The sequence below is a fragment of the Panthera onca genome, chromosome E2 (genome assembly GCF_046562875.1).
Source record: "Panthera onca isolate mPanOnc1 chromosome E2, mPanOnc1 haplotype 2, whole genome shotgun sequence".
In the NCBI taxonomy this organism is placed as follows: Eukaryota; Metazoa; Chordata; class Mammalia; order Carnivora; family Felidae; genus Panthera; species Panthera onca.
The window spans coordinates 41,392,086-41,409,883 of NC_138353.1; the positions used below are offsets into that span (position 1 = coordinate 41,392,086).

General features: G+C 45.6%; 1 long non-coding RNA gene across 2 annotated transcripts in view; it reads right to left on the reverse strand.

Annotated features, from left to right (window-relative positions):
* The window catches only part of LOC132690317 (uncharacterized), an 809,984-nt gene that overhangs the window by 338,328 nt on the left and 453,858 nt on the right, over nucleotides 1–17,798 (reverse strand). The gene's annotated exons all lie outside the window — the stretch shown is intronic.

Here is a 17,798-nt window from a genome sequence, read left to right on the forward strand (position 1 = left end):
ATCAGTTCCAAGGGTCGGCGTCAATGTTTCTCTCCCAACCAGACACCTGTGTGGCTTGGAGGCATTCTGCACATTGATGTGGCCAGGAAGTCCCTTTCTTCCGCCTTGCCTCCGCGTGACGCCAGTCTCAACTGCCGGAAGTAAGACCCTGTGAGGGCTGCGTGCTGCCCTTCACATCACCACCGCCGTCCCTGGGCTTCAAAGGGGCTCCGACAGAACTGACCGGGGCACTGGGTGTGCTCTGACATGTAATCAGGAACTGAGCTACTCCTCAAGGACCCTGATTCTGGCTTCTGATTTTGTTTTGTTTTTACTGGGTTTTTGCACGTCTGGCTTTTTTTTTTTTTAATAAATTTTATTATAAATGGGTTTGGGTTTGACACGGAACCTAATCCCAGTGGAAGAACTTAGGGATGCCTGCAGGCCAGGGGAGAGAGAAGGATGAGGCTGTTCCTGTAGAGGATCCCCCCACTCCCACTTCCTTACTGCCCCAGTGTGGACAGGAAGACAAGAGCCTGAAAGGTCCAGATACTGCCTCTGCTGCCCAGAGGTGGAGAGAAGGTGGAGCCACGTTCCTGCCTCAGGCGTGGCGTTCAGGACTGATAGAGGTGGGCTTGGCATTGAAAGAGAGGCAGGTCAGTCCTTCCCCAGCACAGCAGCCCTAGTGACACTGGAGAGCCCAGGGCTCTACCTCAACATGGCCCGGCTCCTATGGCCACCCCATACCCCACACCAAAGTCGGTAGCCTCTTCCCAGACCCAGTAAGGTTGGTACTTAGCACTCATCAAAGGGATTCTGGATAGAACCCAAAGCACTTACAGAACATTGCTTTGAGGAGGGACAACCTGCATAGAGAGGTAAGGGGGTCTCCCCAAGGGCCCACGGCCCCCACCTGACCTCACAGGGCCAGCAGTACAGTGCCAGTGTCTCTTTCTACCGAACATTGTTATCTTTTTGATGTTTATTTATTGGAGAGGGAAAGAGAGAAAGAGGGGGCGCATGCAAGCGGGGGAGGTACAGAGACGTGGGGACAGAGGATCCAAAGTGGGCTCTGTACTGACAACAGAGAGACTGATGAGGGGCTTGAACTCACAAACTGAGAGATCATAACCTGGGCAGAAGCTGGATGCTCAACCATCTGAACCACCCAGGGGCCCCCCACCCCACCCCAGCTGAACTCTGTTATTAAAAGCTACTATTAAGGTGCTATTAGGGAAATGGGACACAATGATGTTGCAAATAGGCATATATTTCATATTTTGAAAAGGGTGTGTGAACTCTTCCAGCCTGCCTGGAACACACGTGTCCTCCCAGCCGGGAGAAGGCAGCATCCCAGCCACAGGAGCCTAGCCCTCCATGAAGGGAAGGTCATTTCCTGGACCATGTTTCTCCCAGAGCTGAGCTTTGATGAGGCACTCCCCCAGACCTGATACTCCTACAGCACTGAGGGACTGCCTGAAGAAGGGGGTTTACTGTTTAACAGAGGCAGTGCATAGAATACAAGAGGCTGTGGGTCTGAAGGGTCCCCCTGTGTCCGCAGAAGCAGCAGGTGTCCTGGTGATGGAAAGTGAGAGAGGGAGGGAGGGAGGCAGGAAGAGAGGGAGAGAGAGAGAGAGAGAAGTAGGAGGAGGAGGGAGAGAGAGAGAGGAGAGGGGGACAGGAGGGCAGGACAGGGGACAGAAGGGAAGGAAGAAGCTTTCAGGCGACATATTTCTTCCTGAGCCCCAGTCCCCTTTCAGACTTTTACTTCCTGACAAAGATATGGAACAACCATAGAAGACGAAATCTCCTTTTCCAGAGTCACTGACTTATTTACTACCTACCTACTGAACTCCCCCTGCAGGGCAGGCCCCATGGCAGACTCCGGGCTTGGGCCGATGAGGGTCAGGGCCACCATGCAGCTGCCTAGAGCACCGCCCGCCTGCACTGTAACTCTTGCTGTCAGGCAGAAGCCAGAAGTCTAACATCTTTTCCAGACTTCCTCACAGCTGGAGATCCAGATGTGGCTTCTTTTTCCCCTGTTCGTCCCACGCATCAGAATTAAGTCACATCAAGAACAGACAGGCTGCAGGCATTTTGCTGGTGTGGATCAGGGCAGCAGGGTGGCTGCGGGGCCTCCATCAAAAGGTGGCTTCCCGAGTCCCTCTGCAGCTCCCCAAGCTGACCATTTCCTGCCCGTGACAGAGGTGGCAGTGGCCTTGCGGCCCCAACTCTGCCGTGATGCTTTGGGAACGGCCCCCAGAAGCCCAGTCTGTCATCTGTTTCTTCAGACCTATTAATGATTTTGTAGGGAATTTAATACCTGACTGCTGGGGCACGTGGGTGGCTTAGTCGGTTGAGCGTCTGACTCTTGGTTTCAGCTCGGGTCATGATCTCACAGTTCGTGAGTTCAAGCCCTGTATTGGACTCTAGTATAGAGCCTGCTCGGGATTCTCTCTCTCTGCCCCTCCTTTGCTTGCAGTGTCTCTGTCTCTCCCAAAATAAATAAATAAACTTTAAAAACATACCCTGACTGCTAAGGTATATAATAAGCTACAATGAAGTACATAGAAGACACAGTCAGTGTCCCTACCAATAGCAACCCAACCAGGGATGTTGGTAAATGCTTGAGCACCTGTTCTTTGGAGGGAAAAAAAGTCCTGAGATCATTGACCAATTTCCACGGTGCGAATATTCCCTGAGTGGTTGATGTACGTACACATCATCGTACTCTATTTTCACCGTATGAATATGATAACCTCAAGAGCATAGAGAATTGAAAAATGTAGTTAAATAATTAGATGAGATGTATTTGTTACCTTTGCCTTTCATATAATTTATTTAATTATGGGTTTGTAAAATGCAATTTTTAATAATGGCTGTGTTTCACGACCAGCTAGCAAAAATTCTTAAAGACTCGACACTGGGCTCTCAGACAGTGACATAAGCTGACTCCATCGTGTCAGGGATCCCCACCCTCCCCAGAGGTCCCTGGCAGGTAGTTCCTGGTCTTCCAGTGGCCTTCTGTGTCTCTCCCAGAAGGGTTTTCCCTGGCAAAGGCAGCATGATTGGCCCAGTCCAGAGGCACGAAGTGCCAGAGAATTCGTACCCAGAAGAGGCTGTCCACCGTCCAGGAATGAGGGTGATGCATAAACACCCAGCTTCTCCCCAGCAGTAGTACAATTTTGACATACGCACCTGGGTTCTCAGAGCCCCCCGGGGATAGTGCTCACGTGCCCACAGCAGCAGCGATTCGTTAATGTACCCTAAATGGTTTTCCTTCTTCCCCACCTCACCTCCCCGCTCATGCCCTCACGCTTCCTGTGATCACTCCCCAACTACACAACTCGCACCAAAATTCTTGTTCCAGAGTCTGCTGTGGGGGAATTCACACTAATAGAAGGTGGGATTCATGCTACAATATAAGCAAAACAGCTAGTATAGGCGAGGCACAAAAAAGGATAACCACATATGTTCTATATCTTTCTGTGAACACTTACAGGGCATGACAATCACTGAGACCCCTGTGAAGTGGGTCCGCCGGGGTACACTGAATCTGACATCAGCATCACGACAAGGTGCAGGCAGATGGAAGAACAGGACTGGGCCACTCCCTAATAAGAACCACACGGTGTAAGTGTTTCAGGGGACCTTAGAGATCTCTTGGTCTCTGGAGGTCCCTGTCCACTGTGGCCAGCGTGGCCTCCTGGCCAGAAGCGCCGTCAATAGAAAGATGTGGAAAAACTGCACGTGTGCTCCCCAGAGGCCCCTGACCCCCTTCCTCCAGGGCCCTGGCATCAACTCAGCTTAGGAGGTTGCTAGGTGACAGTGCCCCTAGGTGACGGGGCAGCATTGGGAGAAATTTTGAAGCTGGCACCACAACATGTAAAAGGAATGGATACAGTGGGGCCCCAGGACCATCAGAATGTATCTCCGGATCAGCAGCCACCATGTGGCCGCAGAGGAGTGTGACTTACTTCAAGGAGCAGTGAAGCCTTGGGCCCATCCACTCGGGGGAATCACGCCTACACTGCGGTTGAGGCACCATAAGCAACTTTTCCTAACCGTCAGCAAGCCTGTGATGGGGCAGAGAAGGAGCCTTATGCTCTCACGCTGCGGGGCTGGAGGCACATACCAGGCACGGTGTCACCCAGAACCTGCTACAACAAAGTGGGGGTATTATTCTCATTTTCCGATGAGTCCACTGCTGAGGCTCGGTGTGGTTCACTGATATGCCCAAGGTCACATAGACTGGTAGTAGTGCTGGCCTTTGAGCCCAATTCTGGTTGTGCAATCTGAATTTGAGGATTCTCCTACTCCACAGAAGCCTGCTAAAAATCACTGGAATACCACAGTAAGGCGAAGACATGTCAAGTTCATGGTGTGCTCAAGAACTGCAACTGATACAGAAGGGCACAGGGCAAGGATGGCCTGGATTAGTGGGAGGGCAGGAGGTGAAGAGCGCTGAGGGCCAGACTAATAGGTTTTGTGTTGGTTCAGTGAGCAATAGGGAGTCATAGCCTGACAGAGGATGAGTCCCTTTGCTGAGCTGAAGCAAACCCAGAGCCTACGCCTGTCACTGATTAACAGTATTCAAGGCAGGCAGAGCAGAGAGAATTACTCTGGAGAACCCAGGTTCTAGGAGGTCAAAGCCAAGAGCCCAAAGTTAGAACCAGAGACTCAAATCAGGATTTGAGGGTGAAGGATAGATGCCAGACCACAGAGAGAAGACAAGACTAGAGAACACACAGGGACAGAGGGGCAGGGACATCGTGAAAATGAGGTGCAAAGTGGGAAAAGGGGGAATGGAGATGAAAGTTGAGGATGTTGGCCGTCAGCGAGCCAAGGGTGTGACCAGCCTCTTTTTGTTGGCTATTGGACACAGTTATGAGGCCAGATTCACTGGCCAAGAGACCCAGATTGGACTGGAGGTACATAAGCCAAGAGTGGTTCCTCTGCTATTTACGGGTTTTTCTGTAGGAGTCACATGGTCAGAGGGCTATGAATATAGGAAAGTGTGGAAACGCGGGCAAGGAAATTCAGCACAGGTTGTCAAAAGTGTGCACGCAGGACTCAGAATGGGAACCTGGTATGGCCTAAGCCCCAACAGGTCATGTATCTGTGTGGATACATGGATGGGGTAAACCAGCTTGAGACTTCTCAGTGGCACAATACTCAAAGCCTAAGGCAGGACTCAAGCTGGAGTGGGCATGGGTGTCATCTAGAACCATGACCATACGTCCTTAGATAAGCACACCTCTTTCTGGGTGAAATTTCTCTTTCTTCACCTGCAAACGGGGCTCTTCCTGATCTGGCATCTGCCCGGTGCATCTTACCACCAGACAATCTAGGGAATGTTGCAGCCTCCCCTGTTGCTTCTGGAAAGTTCTAGAGGCTTCCTAGAGGCTGCCCATGCCTCTTGACCGGGCTTTGAAGGATGTGGAGAATCAGAACAGTAGAGCATTGATGGCAGGAATGGGGCTGAGGGAGGCTGGAGAAAAAGTAGAAGCAAAGCAAGGTGATGAGAAAACACCTGATGGCTTGTGGGACAAGGACACTGACAGGTGAGCCTGGAAAAGGAAGCCTGGTGGGGCACGTCCATGTGGGACGATGACAAAGAAGAACATGACTTAGAGAGGTAGGCATGTGTGGACAGATTGCCGAAGGCCTTGAGGATTACATCAAAGAATTGAATTATGTGCATAATGAGGCATCCATGGGCGGGGGTGCCGGGCAGGTCGCCATTTGCACTGGAAGAGCAGTCCTGAGGGAGTTTGCTGAGAGGTCATGGGGGCTGGGAAGAGATGGACCAGAAGTAGCCCCCAAGGCCGTGTGTTGTCCAGTGGGTGGGGGGCAGGGGGTGCTGCTGCAATCACCTAATTAACAAGGTGCCCACGGCAACAAGAATGGCCCGGCCCTAGAAGAAAATTCAGGAGACGCCCTTTCTTGTTGTTGTCTATATATTCTGGGCCCACATATTAAACTCTGGTAGTCATTCCACAGAAGTCACACAGAGCCACATCCTAGAAAAATCCTTAGCCAGATAAAGACTTCAGGTCAAAAAAGAATTTAAACCTCTTTTCTGCCTGTGTCACCTGGTGAAAAGGAGCCTGTCCAGCCCAAACTCAGCGTCTTATCTTTTTAATTCAAGCGCAAATGGACTGAAGGCTCAGATAACAACATAAAATTTGTTAATCAACTTTCATCCCGTATTTATATTGCAATGGGGAGATTTTACAGTTTTCTGCAGCTCAGCCCAGTGTCCTGTGAAAGCCAGCCAGCATTTTATGTCCCCTTAAAACTGCAAACGAAAGGCCCCTCTGCTGTCAATGACCCACCACCCCTCCCGCTAACCAGCTCTCCCGTCCGTCTGCACAGAGCAGTCGGTTTAGTTTTCATTCTGAGCGCGCAAGGCCCTGCAGGAATAGGTTTTATGTTTTACTCGAGAAATGAAAATCGCTTTTTGTTCCCATCATCACATCACCACGGAGGGATGCCAGTGAAGTCATGGAATGAGTAAAATGACTGAAAATATTTTAAACTTAATTTTCTGTGTCAGGCAGACCCATACCATGGTTGTTGCAGGCCTGGTTAAATGTCTCTCTTGGCTTCCTGCCGTTCACAGGGTAAGGTCTGGAGCTCATAGCCTGGCACACGAGGCCCTCTGGAATCTGGCCCCTTCATCTCTTTGCTCAAGAAGTAATTTTTTTAGGACACAGGAGGAGCGTGTCACAACGCCAGGCACTGGGTGTAGAGCTGTGACCAACACAGAGCAATCCTCCGGTCCCAGGTTGGTATTCTAATGAGGAGGACAGTCCAAAACACTATAGGCATCTAAATGAAAGAACTAATTACAGACTGTATACAAGCTCTACAATAAAAGAAACAACGGACTCAGAGAATAGGTTGGAGGAGGATGGGAGAAGGAAAGGAGAGATGCTTATTGTAGAAAATGGTGAGTTTGACAGGCAGTGGGAACAGCATGTGCAAAGGCTCAGAGGAGAGAACAAAGCTGGCAGGTTTACAGACAAAGAGGACCCTGTGGTGGGAGCTTATGGAGAGAGAAGGTGATTGACAGGACCTGAGGTCTGAGGGGTTGGCAGAGGCCAGCAGATCTGGCCTTCATCCCAGGGGCAAAAGAGAATGACCTACGATTTACATTTCAAATGTGCATCCCTAAGGAGCACTTGGGTGGCTCAGTCTGTAAAGGTAAAGCCTCTGATTCTTGATTTTGGCTCAGGTCATGAGTTCAAGCCTTGAATAGGGCTCTGTACTGATGGTGCAGAGCCTGCTTGGGATTCTCTCTCTCCTTCTCTCTCTGCCCCTATCTCTCTCTCTCTCTCTCTCTCTCTCTCTCTCTCTCTCTCTCAAAATAAATACAGTTTTTTAAAACAAAGATGCAACATGACAGAGAGATGAGAGAAAGGACGAGTAGAAGGGAGAGCCTTGCTGAGGCTTCTGTTCCGGTTAAGATGAGAAAAGATAATGGGGAACAGAGGAGGTAATCAAGATGGGTGGCTGAAGGAGCAGACAAGAATTTTGCCTCTCCAGCCTTACTCCCCTGCTAACCTTGCACTCCAACCTTCTGAGCTTCACTCTGCCCTCTGAATGCCTTACACCCTTTTCTGACTCAAGCCATTTCTCCCTTCTCCATCTAGTGAACTTCTATTTATCTGTCAAAACCCTATGCAAAGTTTCCCTTTCCATGCCTTCACCCCTGGGAGGGCTTACTTTCCCTCCTCTGTGTGTTCCTATTACCATATGTCATCACTGACCTTAATATACGAGGTTGTCAGATATCTCCGGTCAGTTTAATTACTTAAAATCATTTTTGGGGCACCTGGGTGGCTCAGTCAGTTAAGCGTCGGACTTTGCTCAGGTCATGATGTCACAGTTTGTGAGTTCGAGCCCTGTGTCCAGTTCTGTGCTGACAGGTTGGACCCTGGAGCCTGCTTCAAATCCTGTGTCTCCCTCTCCCTCTGCCCCCGCCCTGCTCAGGCTCTGTCTCTCTCTCCTAAGAATAAATAAACATTAAAAAAATTTTTTTAAATAGTTTTCATATATATTTCCCTTGCTTCATTTTAATACAAAGACAAAGACTTTTAAATTTCTGAGTTCCTAACACACTCACACTTAAGGAAGTGTCCCTAATTAATGGTGAACGAATAAACTGTAGCCAACAAAATGAAGCAAATGACCTGGCTTTACAAAGCATCTGGAATTAGCATATTAACAAATGACCATCTTTGTGTGGCTTTTTCCTCCCTGCACAGATTGCCCTGATATTTGGGGAAATAAATGTTCAAATGCTTAAAAGGAAAAAAAAAAAAAAAGCCTTCCAACTCTAGTATCCATTCTTGTGGCTTAAGAGTCGTTTATGGAAATTATGACCGACTCTACTGTGATAATTAAAACCAAACTGAATACCTATTCACTAGTGCTCTGGCTTAGTGGGAACAAAGAGGAAACTCCATGCATATTGGAGTTGCCCTAATTATGTGTTCCTTGTAATCAACATTACTTTTCCTGGTTACATTTCACAGTTAATTTGTTTTTCCCACACAAATCGAATTCTGTACCAGAGATGCAAAGTTTATTGTATTGCTGCCTGCTTTTTTTTAGATTCTAGTTTAAAAAGAATACAATCCCACAAGTACAATTAGTCTTAAAAAATGAAATTCTCCCCACGTGGGTTTAAGATTAATGATATTTGTTTATTATTGGATGATCTGCCTTCAATAAGTGGCATGAATAAGAATTGGCTCCGTATCTTAATGTATTTATTTTCATAAGCCAAATAGCTATAAACAACATCAAATGTAATTCTCCAGAATGGTAACAGGTTATTAACTTCTTAAGCCATTCCCTAATGGGCTTTAAATCTCTAAAAAACAGTGAGTTCTAAAGCAAAGGAGACATGGTAACATTCCTGTCTGCTTTGGAAAACTAGCCGGCCCTGGGTCTCCCAGCACCCAGAGTAGGAACTGGCAAAGGTTGCTTTCTATATCTCCTCCAGGATTTCAGTCTGAATTACTTCTTCCTCACACCTCTGCCTGTTTTCACTACATTTCCCCACTCCTTTTCCACAGAGAAGACAGACTTGGGTTCCATTAAGTCTTGGGTCATTATGAGCATGAACCAGAGCAGGGTGGGACAGCGAGTCAGGGGTCTGTGCCTCCAGACCCAATCATCAGTGTCCAAGAGCAACTCCTTAACATCTTCCAGAGCAATCAAGATTGGATCTGCAAGGACCCAACACCTTCTGGGTGACATCATTCTGAATGCAGAATGGGCCGTCCGGACACTGCCCATGAAGGTTCGAGAAGGGGCGAGTGAAGAGTAAGAGAGGAAGAACTAAGGTGGCTGATGGAGAAAGGGGACAGGGTGGCTCAGGAAGCACCAGCTGGTTTTAGTCAGATGGGAGTTATCTTAAAGCAAAACATCTGCTCTCTGCCAGCCCATCTGTCTCTGTATTCTGTGCAATTTTCTTGCCCTTTCTCTGTCTCTTTATCCCTAAAGCATTAGGGGGAGCAAATTCTGTCTCTGTTCAATGCAAGGGCAATGCGCTTGGTCTCTTGCTGGTTCAGGAGAAAGGGAAGCACAAAACATTCCTGGTTTCACACAAATGCTACCTGTTCCAGCTTCTTAGAACAAAGGACTCAGTCCCCAACCTCACAATGGCTGATCTTCCTGCTCCCTCACCCCCTGGGTCTGAACACTCTTCTCCGGGACCTGCTCTTCCTTCCAGCCCAAGCCCAGTACCCTCCTCCAGGAGTGGGTCTCACATCAGGTAAGCGTGAGGTCCAGAGGCAGAAGTAAGGCATGGAGATCCCGGGAGGACCAGGGTAGAGATGAAATCCTGAGACAGGGAGACCAGGGCAGAGAGGGTAGAATTAAGTATGATATTCAGGGATAGCTATTTAATGGTTACTTTCTATCTGGAGTGACCTTTGATCCTCTCTGGGCTCCCCTCTTCAGGAGGGTTTTACAGGGTCTTCGATTTCCTTACGTCATCCAGGGAGCTTGATAAGCATGCATGTTTCTGTGTACCATGATGGAACCACTGAACATATGTATGGAAGGTGAGGTCCAGGAAGATGCCGTCTCACGAGCTCCTCAGAGGATTCTGAGATACCTCGGGGATAAGACTCCTGTTCCATAGGAGAAATTGCACAGGACCAAGAATTGATCGCCTGGGCTTAAAAGCATACCAACGTCTTTCTAGTTCTTGGCCTTGGTCCCTACTGAGCTTCTGTCCCCTAATCTACAAAGTGCAAACAATGAATTTACTTACAGGGCTACTCCATTCATGCTCTTAAGTAAGTCAGCAGATGTAAAATCAGTGACCCCTAGGCCTGGCACAAACAGATATCCAACTAATATGAGCCACTCTTAAAGACACGGGAGCTAGCCTTCAACTTAAATCTCTAGGCAGTATCTAGCAGGGGCTCAAAAGCCAATTTAACAAATATTCCACAGTGAGCGAGAGAGGAAAAAAACCCCACAACATTCTGTAGTAATGATTAATTATTTCTAAATAGCAACATTGGTCTGAAGGTAAGGGCCAACGCGACTCCCAGGTTTAACTGCCATAGTTTTTTCTTCTTTTCCACATTTAAATAATTGTTTTAAATGTTGCCGGTTCAAAGTCCCTAAACAATAAGATCATTTGCTGATGTGGAAACCATCAGAGGATCAATGATCTCTCAGCACCATGTTCAATTTTGGGCAGTGACAAGGGAGGCTTGCCTCGTCTGTCTCCCTAGTGGGATACTGCAGGGGACTTTGTAGTTAGCTCAGGCTTTATATTTTCAACCTGAGAGGCAGGAAGGACAGATAAAATCCCACCTCTAACCCAACTCTCTTCCCCAATCTTCATAACTGGCAGTTGAGACCTGATTCAAAGCTAGAAAGACCATTCAATCTGAGGGACTAAGATATTACATCACAGCTATAATACAATTTAAACCTTTTTAAAGGGAAGCCATGGGGCGCCTGGGTGGCTCAGTCGGCTAAGCGGCCGACTTCGGCTCAGGTCATGATCTCGCGGTCCATGAGTTCGAGCCCCGTGTCGGGCTCTGTGCTGACAGCTCAGAGCCTGGAGCCTGTTTCAGATTCTGTGTCTCCCTCTCTCTGACCCTCCCCCATTCATGCTCTGTCTCTCTCTGTCTCAAAAAATAAATAAACATTAAAAAAAAAATTAAAAAAAAAAAATAAAGGGAAGCCATGCTGCGATTCTTATATTTGGTAAGGAAAGGAAAAAAATATAGCTCAGCCTTAGTCTTTGTTGATTAAGCACACATATTAAACATTTAAGGAGAATGTATCCACCAAAGGAATAAAATAGAATACATAACTTATAATCCCAAAGGGTAAAAATAAACAGAATTTGAGCAGTTCAATATGAACCAGGAAAAGAGAGAAAAAAAACCCAAACCAAAAAAGCAGGGTAGATGTAAAATTTGAAATTAAATGGTGGAAATAAGTCAATATATAACAGCGCTCAGAACAGATTTACTCTTATTTAAAAAGGCAGATGTTGTCAGATTCAGTTGGAGAAAATCCAGCTCTACATTTTTCTGAGTCACTGAAAAAATTTAAAAGTAAAGAGACAGGAAAAGGCATGCCAATCAAATACTGTCACATCTCATTATTCCCAGTAGTTATGTTTGGTAACTATGTTTATGTTTGATAAATTCAGTGAACACTGAATTAGCGAATACTGAAGCTGGTCCCAGGGGACATGCAGAATCAAGTTTCTGCAAGCATCTAGTCCCAACATTTCCATCAACTGATCAATCTATAAACTTGTTTTGTGTGTGTGTGTTGGCTTACAATACCTTATTTAATATGTATGTTGATTCATTAACATTGAACCCATGACCACCAGCACTAAAATTTCAGGCCTGAAGGAAGTTCATCTAACATGCATATTTTCCCCATAAAGCACATCACAGCCTTGTGAACCCAAGAACACTAGCCAGTACTTCAAAACTATGCCTGGGGGCCATTCAAACAGCAAAATCGCTAACAAAAATCACAAAAATCCAAAAAATGTGGCACAACAAAGACAGAAAGGATAGTTGTTTATAGTATAAGAAGGGCAGAAAGAAAGCTGAGCATTGCCTTGTTTGACCTCAGCTGGGATCACACACGTTGGATGAGCCAACTCCTTCGGCACTCTGTGAATGTCTCTGTGTGACCATGAAAACACCATGCGTACTGATTTGGGGGTGACAACTTTTGAAGAATGGGCATATTCCCAGATACAGAACCCATGTATAATGGGAATCAACTGCATCGGTAAAAAGAAAGGTGGTGTAACTATACCGACACGCCAACGAGGAAAGGGTGACGACCAACAAATGAGGCTGGGACCGTTGGCCATCCCTGCAAGAATAAAATTAGAATCAAACAAAATTAGATACCAATTTACTACACACACGAAACCAAATCCGGATGGTTTCCAATCAAAAACCCAAAAGGTATGCATGTGTGTGTATGTGTGTGTGTCTTGATAAGTTTATTATAAACTGGAAATACAGAGATCCAGAAAGAAGGAAGACACCTCTGAAGAAGAATACAAGGTAGAACTTGCTCTGCTAGGTCTCAAGACTGACCGCAAGCTTAACGAATTCAGGCGTATGGTAATGACGCAAGAAGAGACCAGTGTAACAAAACAAAAAACCGGAAAAGGGCCCGTGTGTATACACACACTTGGTTTATGGTAAAGATGCTACCCGGGGGTACTGGGGAAGGGCCAATCTTTTCAATTAATGGTGGTGGGAGAAGCGGACACCCCCAGGGAAAGAAATGAGGCTGAGCCCCATCTTACACCATATCTCAAACTGGAAACAATCCAAGTGCCCCACAAGAGCAGAATGGATAAATGCATTGTGGTTTACGCACCCAACGGCCTGACACACCGTCAGGAAAATGCATGAACTGGAGCACACCTCGTGTGGACTAGACTCACAGCCTGGCTATTGAGGAAGAGAAGCCACACATGAAAGGTTGCATGCCATACCATTCCATTGAGATGGAGCTTTGAAAATACAAGCAAAACTGCGAAGTTTAACGTGCACACTTAGACCGTGAAACTTTAATGAAAAGCAACAGTATGACTGCTATCACAGTTAGGATGCTGATTACTTTGGGCAAGGTGAAGGTGGTGTAATGAACAGGGGGCTTATGAAGGGTTTCTCTGACCCTGATGTTTTATTTCTTGACTTAAACCATGGTTACGTCATGTTTGCCTTATAAAATTTTGTTAATGTTTATTTATTTTTGAGCGAGAAAGAGAGACAGAGTGTGAGCGGGAGAGGTGCAGAGAGAGAGGGAGACACAGGATCGGAAGCAGGCTCCAGGCTCTGAGCTGTCAGCACAGAGCCCTATGCGGGGCTCAAACCCATGAGCCATGAGATCATGACCTGAGCCGAAGTCAGAAGCTCAACCGACTGAGCCACCCAGGCGCCCCACATAGTGTTTGCTTTATAATAATTAAGCCATACAATTTAATTTCATGAACTTTTCACAGTTAAAAAAAAAACTTGGAGTTTTTACTCCATTTGAGTTAGGGATTTAAGTGTAGAAATAAAACCTTAAATCTTCTGCAGGAAAATATCGGAGAATATATTTATGGCCCCAGGACAGGGAGGATTCCTTAAAATATAAATGCACACCACCACCAAAGGAAAGATTTACAAATATCTGTAAGGGAGAAGTCTCTGAAAACAGTATTAAATGATAAACCAAAGATTTCTCTGGGAGAAAATATTTTCAATACATATAGGCAACAAAAGGCTAGGATGCAGAAAATATGAAAAACTTAGACATATTAACATATGAAAAGGAAATAATCTTCTCTATTAATCAGAGACGTAAATAAAAATCTCAATGAGATATTGCTTCATGCTCAGAAAATTGTCAGAAAACTGCAATGTGCAATAATACCAATGTTGGAAAAGGGAGTCTGTTATGTTGCTGATTTACGTGAAAATGCATACTAACTCTTGGGAGAGCAATTTGGAAATATGTCATGAAACTCACAATGAAACTCCAAACTTCCAAAGACCCAGGTAATCTGTCTCTGAAAGATGAGGAAGAAAAGTTCTCCCACAAATGTGGAAGGAAATATACAGAAGGATGTTTTCTGCAACAACTCAAAAGTATCCATTCAAAGGAGAATGGATACATCATGGTATTTTCAAACAATGGAATACACTCTATAGCAGTTCCAATGAAACAACCAGATTCCACGTGATCCATGTGGATAAATCTCAAAAACTTAGTACTGAGAGATAGGGAAAAAGTAAGTTGCAAAATACATATATCATATGATAGGTAGGTGGTTGGGTGGATGGATGGATAGGTAGACGAGAAACAGACATGATAGATAGATAGATGATAGACAGATAGACAGATATAGATATGCATACATACACATACATACTTTAAGGAGAGAGGGAGGGAAATGTGATCCATAAGAGTTACAAAGATGACTTCACAGTGTAATGTTTTATTTCCTTTAAAGAAAATACGAACCAAATGTGGCACAATAATTTCTTTGTTTAAATCTGTCTTGTGTATATGTGTGTAGGAGGTTTTTTTTTCAGCTTCTTTCAATTTCTGTATATTTTAAATATTTCAGAATTCCAGTGAAAATACAATAAAATAAAAAAGGGAAAATTACATCATTCCCTGCAGAGCAATGACACAGCCCCAAACGACATCTTACACACATCAGAGGTTCACTATTTTATTTTTGTAAAGTCCCTTGGCTCCACTGGGAACAAGTCTGGGGCAAGCAAGGCCCCCCATATGGGTCTATACCCACACCCAGCCCGCACTGTTGTCGGCTGTTCCTGAAACACAGCCCCGTGGAGGCACTGTCGAGGTGTGCTTAGGAGTGCCCACCTGCCATTAACCTCCCATCCCCCTTCTCTGGCCTGGTCAGCCCGTGGCTGTGCTTCTGTCTCCAGGGTCCCACTTTGCACCACCAGACTGGTGCACTCCAGAGTGACAGGTATTTCACGATGTGGTAACTGCTGTTTACGGCTCGGCCGACCCCTCCCTGAGCCTGGGAGCCCCTGGTGGAGCCGGGTCCTGGGTGATTCGGCATCTCCTCCTCTGGGAGCCTGCTCTGGGTCTCTCTTAAGGGTGCCTCTCCCCAAGTCCGGTGGGCTATATGTCCTCCAAAGAGGAGGCGGCCCAGAGCAGCGTCTGTGTCCCTGGCCTCTTCTAACCGTACATCACGCCAAATGGTGTGCAGACTAACACTGATGATGTTCATGTTTATGAATACTTCCGTGCAGAGGCCCAAGAGGACCATACTGACATGAAAATAGTCGTTGCATCAAATTGGGGAAATTATACTTTTCTCCCTGGTTTTCCAAGCTTTCTGCAATGTGATTTTATTGTCCTAATAAAGATGTATAAAAAATACAAAAACCCGATTTCATCTAAGGATGGCAAGTGTTAGAATGTTTCAAAAGATTTAATCCCTCACCCTTTACATTTTCCCTGCAAAATGACCAACAAATATATAACTAGAATACATATAAAATTAGAATATATATACATACATATCATTAAAATAAGAATACCTAAATAATACAGGCAAGAGTACCTGAATAGAACCCAAATTAAGTGCCATTTCTGCAAGAAATCCTGCCGACAGGATTAAAAATGTGGATTTGAAGTTTTCAGGCTCAGGGTGGAGGGAGCTGCATGTCTATGCCAGGTGATTCTGATTCAGAGCACAGTTTTGGAAGACACTGAGACGGAAGAAGAAATTAGTCGGGGAGGTCAATGCCGACTCAGGAATAGTGCTGTTGATGTAAGTGCATGGAATGTGAAAACCAGAGAGATGGGTGGAGATCATTAGAGGGGGTTAAAGGTGTTGGTGGCCAAGCGTGACCGGAAAGGGTCAGGCTTCCTTGACTCAGAGGGAGTTACAGGGTAAGTGGAGACATTCAGGGGAATGGGGAGGGGTCTGTCTATGTAGAGTGGGAAGGACAAGAGAGGAGAGTAGTGCCCCAGGCCACCTTCACAAGCCCGGGGAAGCCACCAGCACCTCCATCCCAAGATGCTGCTGGTCCCGTCATGTGTACAGAGGGCAGGTTCCCACACAAGTCAAAATTACCCTCAAGAGATGCAGGTTTCCATTTTTCTGGGACCTAAGTATTTGAACAAGGACCTATCCAAACTCTGCCAGAATCCATTCTTCCCCCAACAATGGGCAAATAGAACCTTCTCTCCAAGAATCAGAAGTAAGAGCATAATCACTGGACTTCTGAGAATACTCAGTAGTTTACAAGGCAAGGATCATTCTGAGACATAATCACAAGAGCACATAGTATCAGGAGAGAATTCAAGAAATCCTCTAATTTATACCCTCAATAAGTTCATTAGCAATTCCATAGCTCATGTGAAAAAGGACAAAAAAAGGACTGCTTTTAGGTGAAAACACATTTTTGAAATAAAATATAAAAGATTTGCAGCAGATAGGAGACTGTAAATGCTGAAGATTCCATTGGTCAAATTTACCCACGTGAGACATGATCTTTGGAGCTTTCTGCCCTTCCCCCGTCAATCTACCCCCTGTAACAAATTTGATTAATCAGACTAAACCCAGCTCTAGCCAAGCCACTCTCCTGCTTGAAAATACTAATTGCCTCCCAAAAGCCATCGAGGTCCTAACACCTGTAGGTGACACTCACAAGCGTCCTAGCACAACTTAGTAAAGCATGCTCAAAAGTCAACAGAACTTCCTCTTTCCTATAACTAAGCCCTATTTCCCGATTTCTGTGAATTGGCTTATACTGGTGCTTCCCCATAAGAAAGTTCTTCCCTCTCGGGGAGCCTGGGTGGCTCAGTCGGTTAAGCGTCCAACTTCAGCTCAGGTCATGATCTCACAGTTTGCAAGTTTGAGCCCCGCATCGGGCTCTGTGCTGACAGCTCAGAGCCTGAAGCCTGCTTCGGATTCTGTGTCTCCCTCTCTCTGTTCCTCCCCCACTCGCACTCCATCTCTCTCTCTCTCTCTCTCTCAAAATAAGTAAAGATTTAAAAAAAATTTAAAAAAAAAGAAAGTTCTTCCCTCTCTTCACCATCTAATAATTAGGACATTCAGTGAGCATTTCATGGTCCAGGTATTTACTAAGTACTGTAAGTAGGTAAGCGTCGCTACACACAGCACTTCCATATATAAAACAAAAGAAAAACCATCAGTAATATGCAGAACACCTAACATGTTGGGACATTTGTCTAAGTACTCATGAAATACCAGGGAATAAAATAGAACAACTCTCTTCTAAGAGGGGACAGTGCATAAATAACAGCAAATTTATATATAATTATATATATTAAGTATATACATTATATATATAATTCATATATTGAAAGCCTAATAATCCCCAGCATGACTTATATCCCCATGTGGAAACAGGACCTTTAGAAGATTGTTAAGGTTAAATGGGGTAATAAGGATGTGGCCCTAATGGGATATTAGTGGCCTTATAAAAAGAGAAGGGGAGATCTTTCTTTCTCTCTCCCTCTCCCTCTCCCTTTCCCTCCATATGAACACACAGAGAAAAGGCCATGTGATGACTTAGGGAGAAGACAGCTGTCCACAAGCCAAGGAAACAGAAACTAAACCTCCTTGACCTTGGACACCCCAGCCCCCAGGACTGTAAGAAATAAATTTCTGTTATGTAAGTCACCCAGTCTATGGCATTCTATTATGGCAGCCCCAGCAGATTAAAAAATAAAATAAAATACATTTAAAAAATTAAAAATATATGTACACACATATATGTATA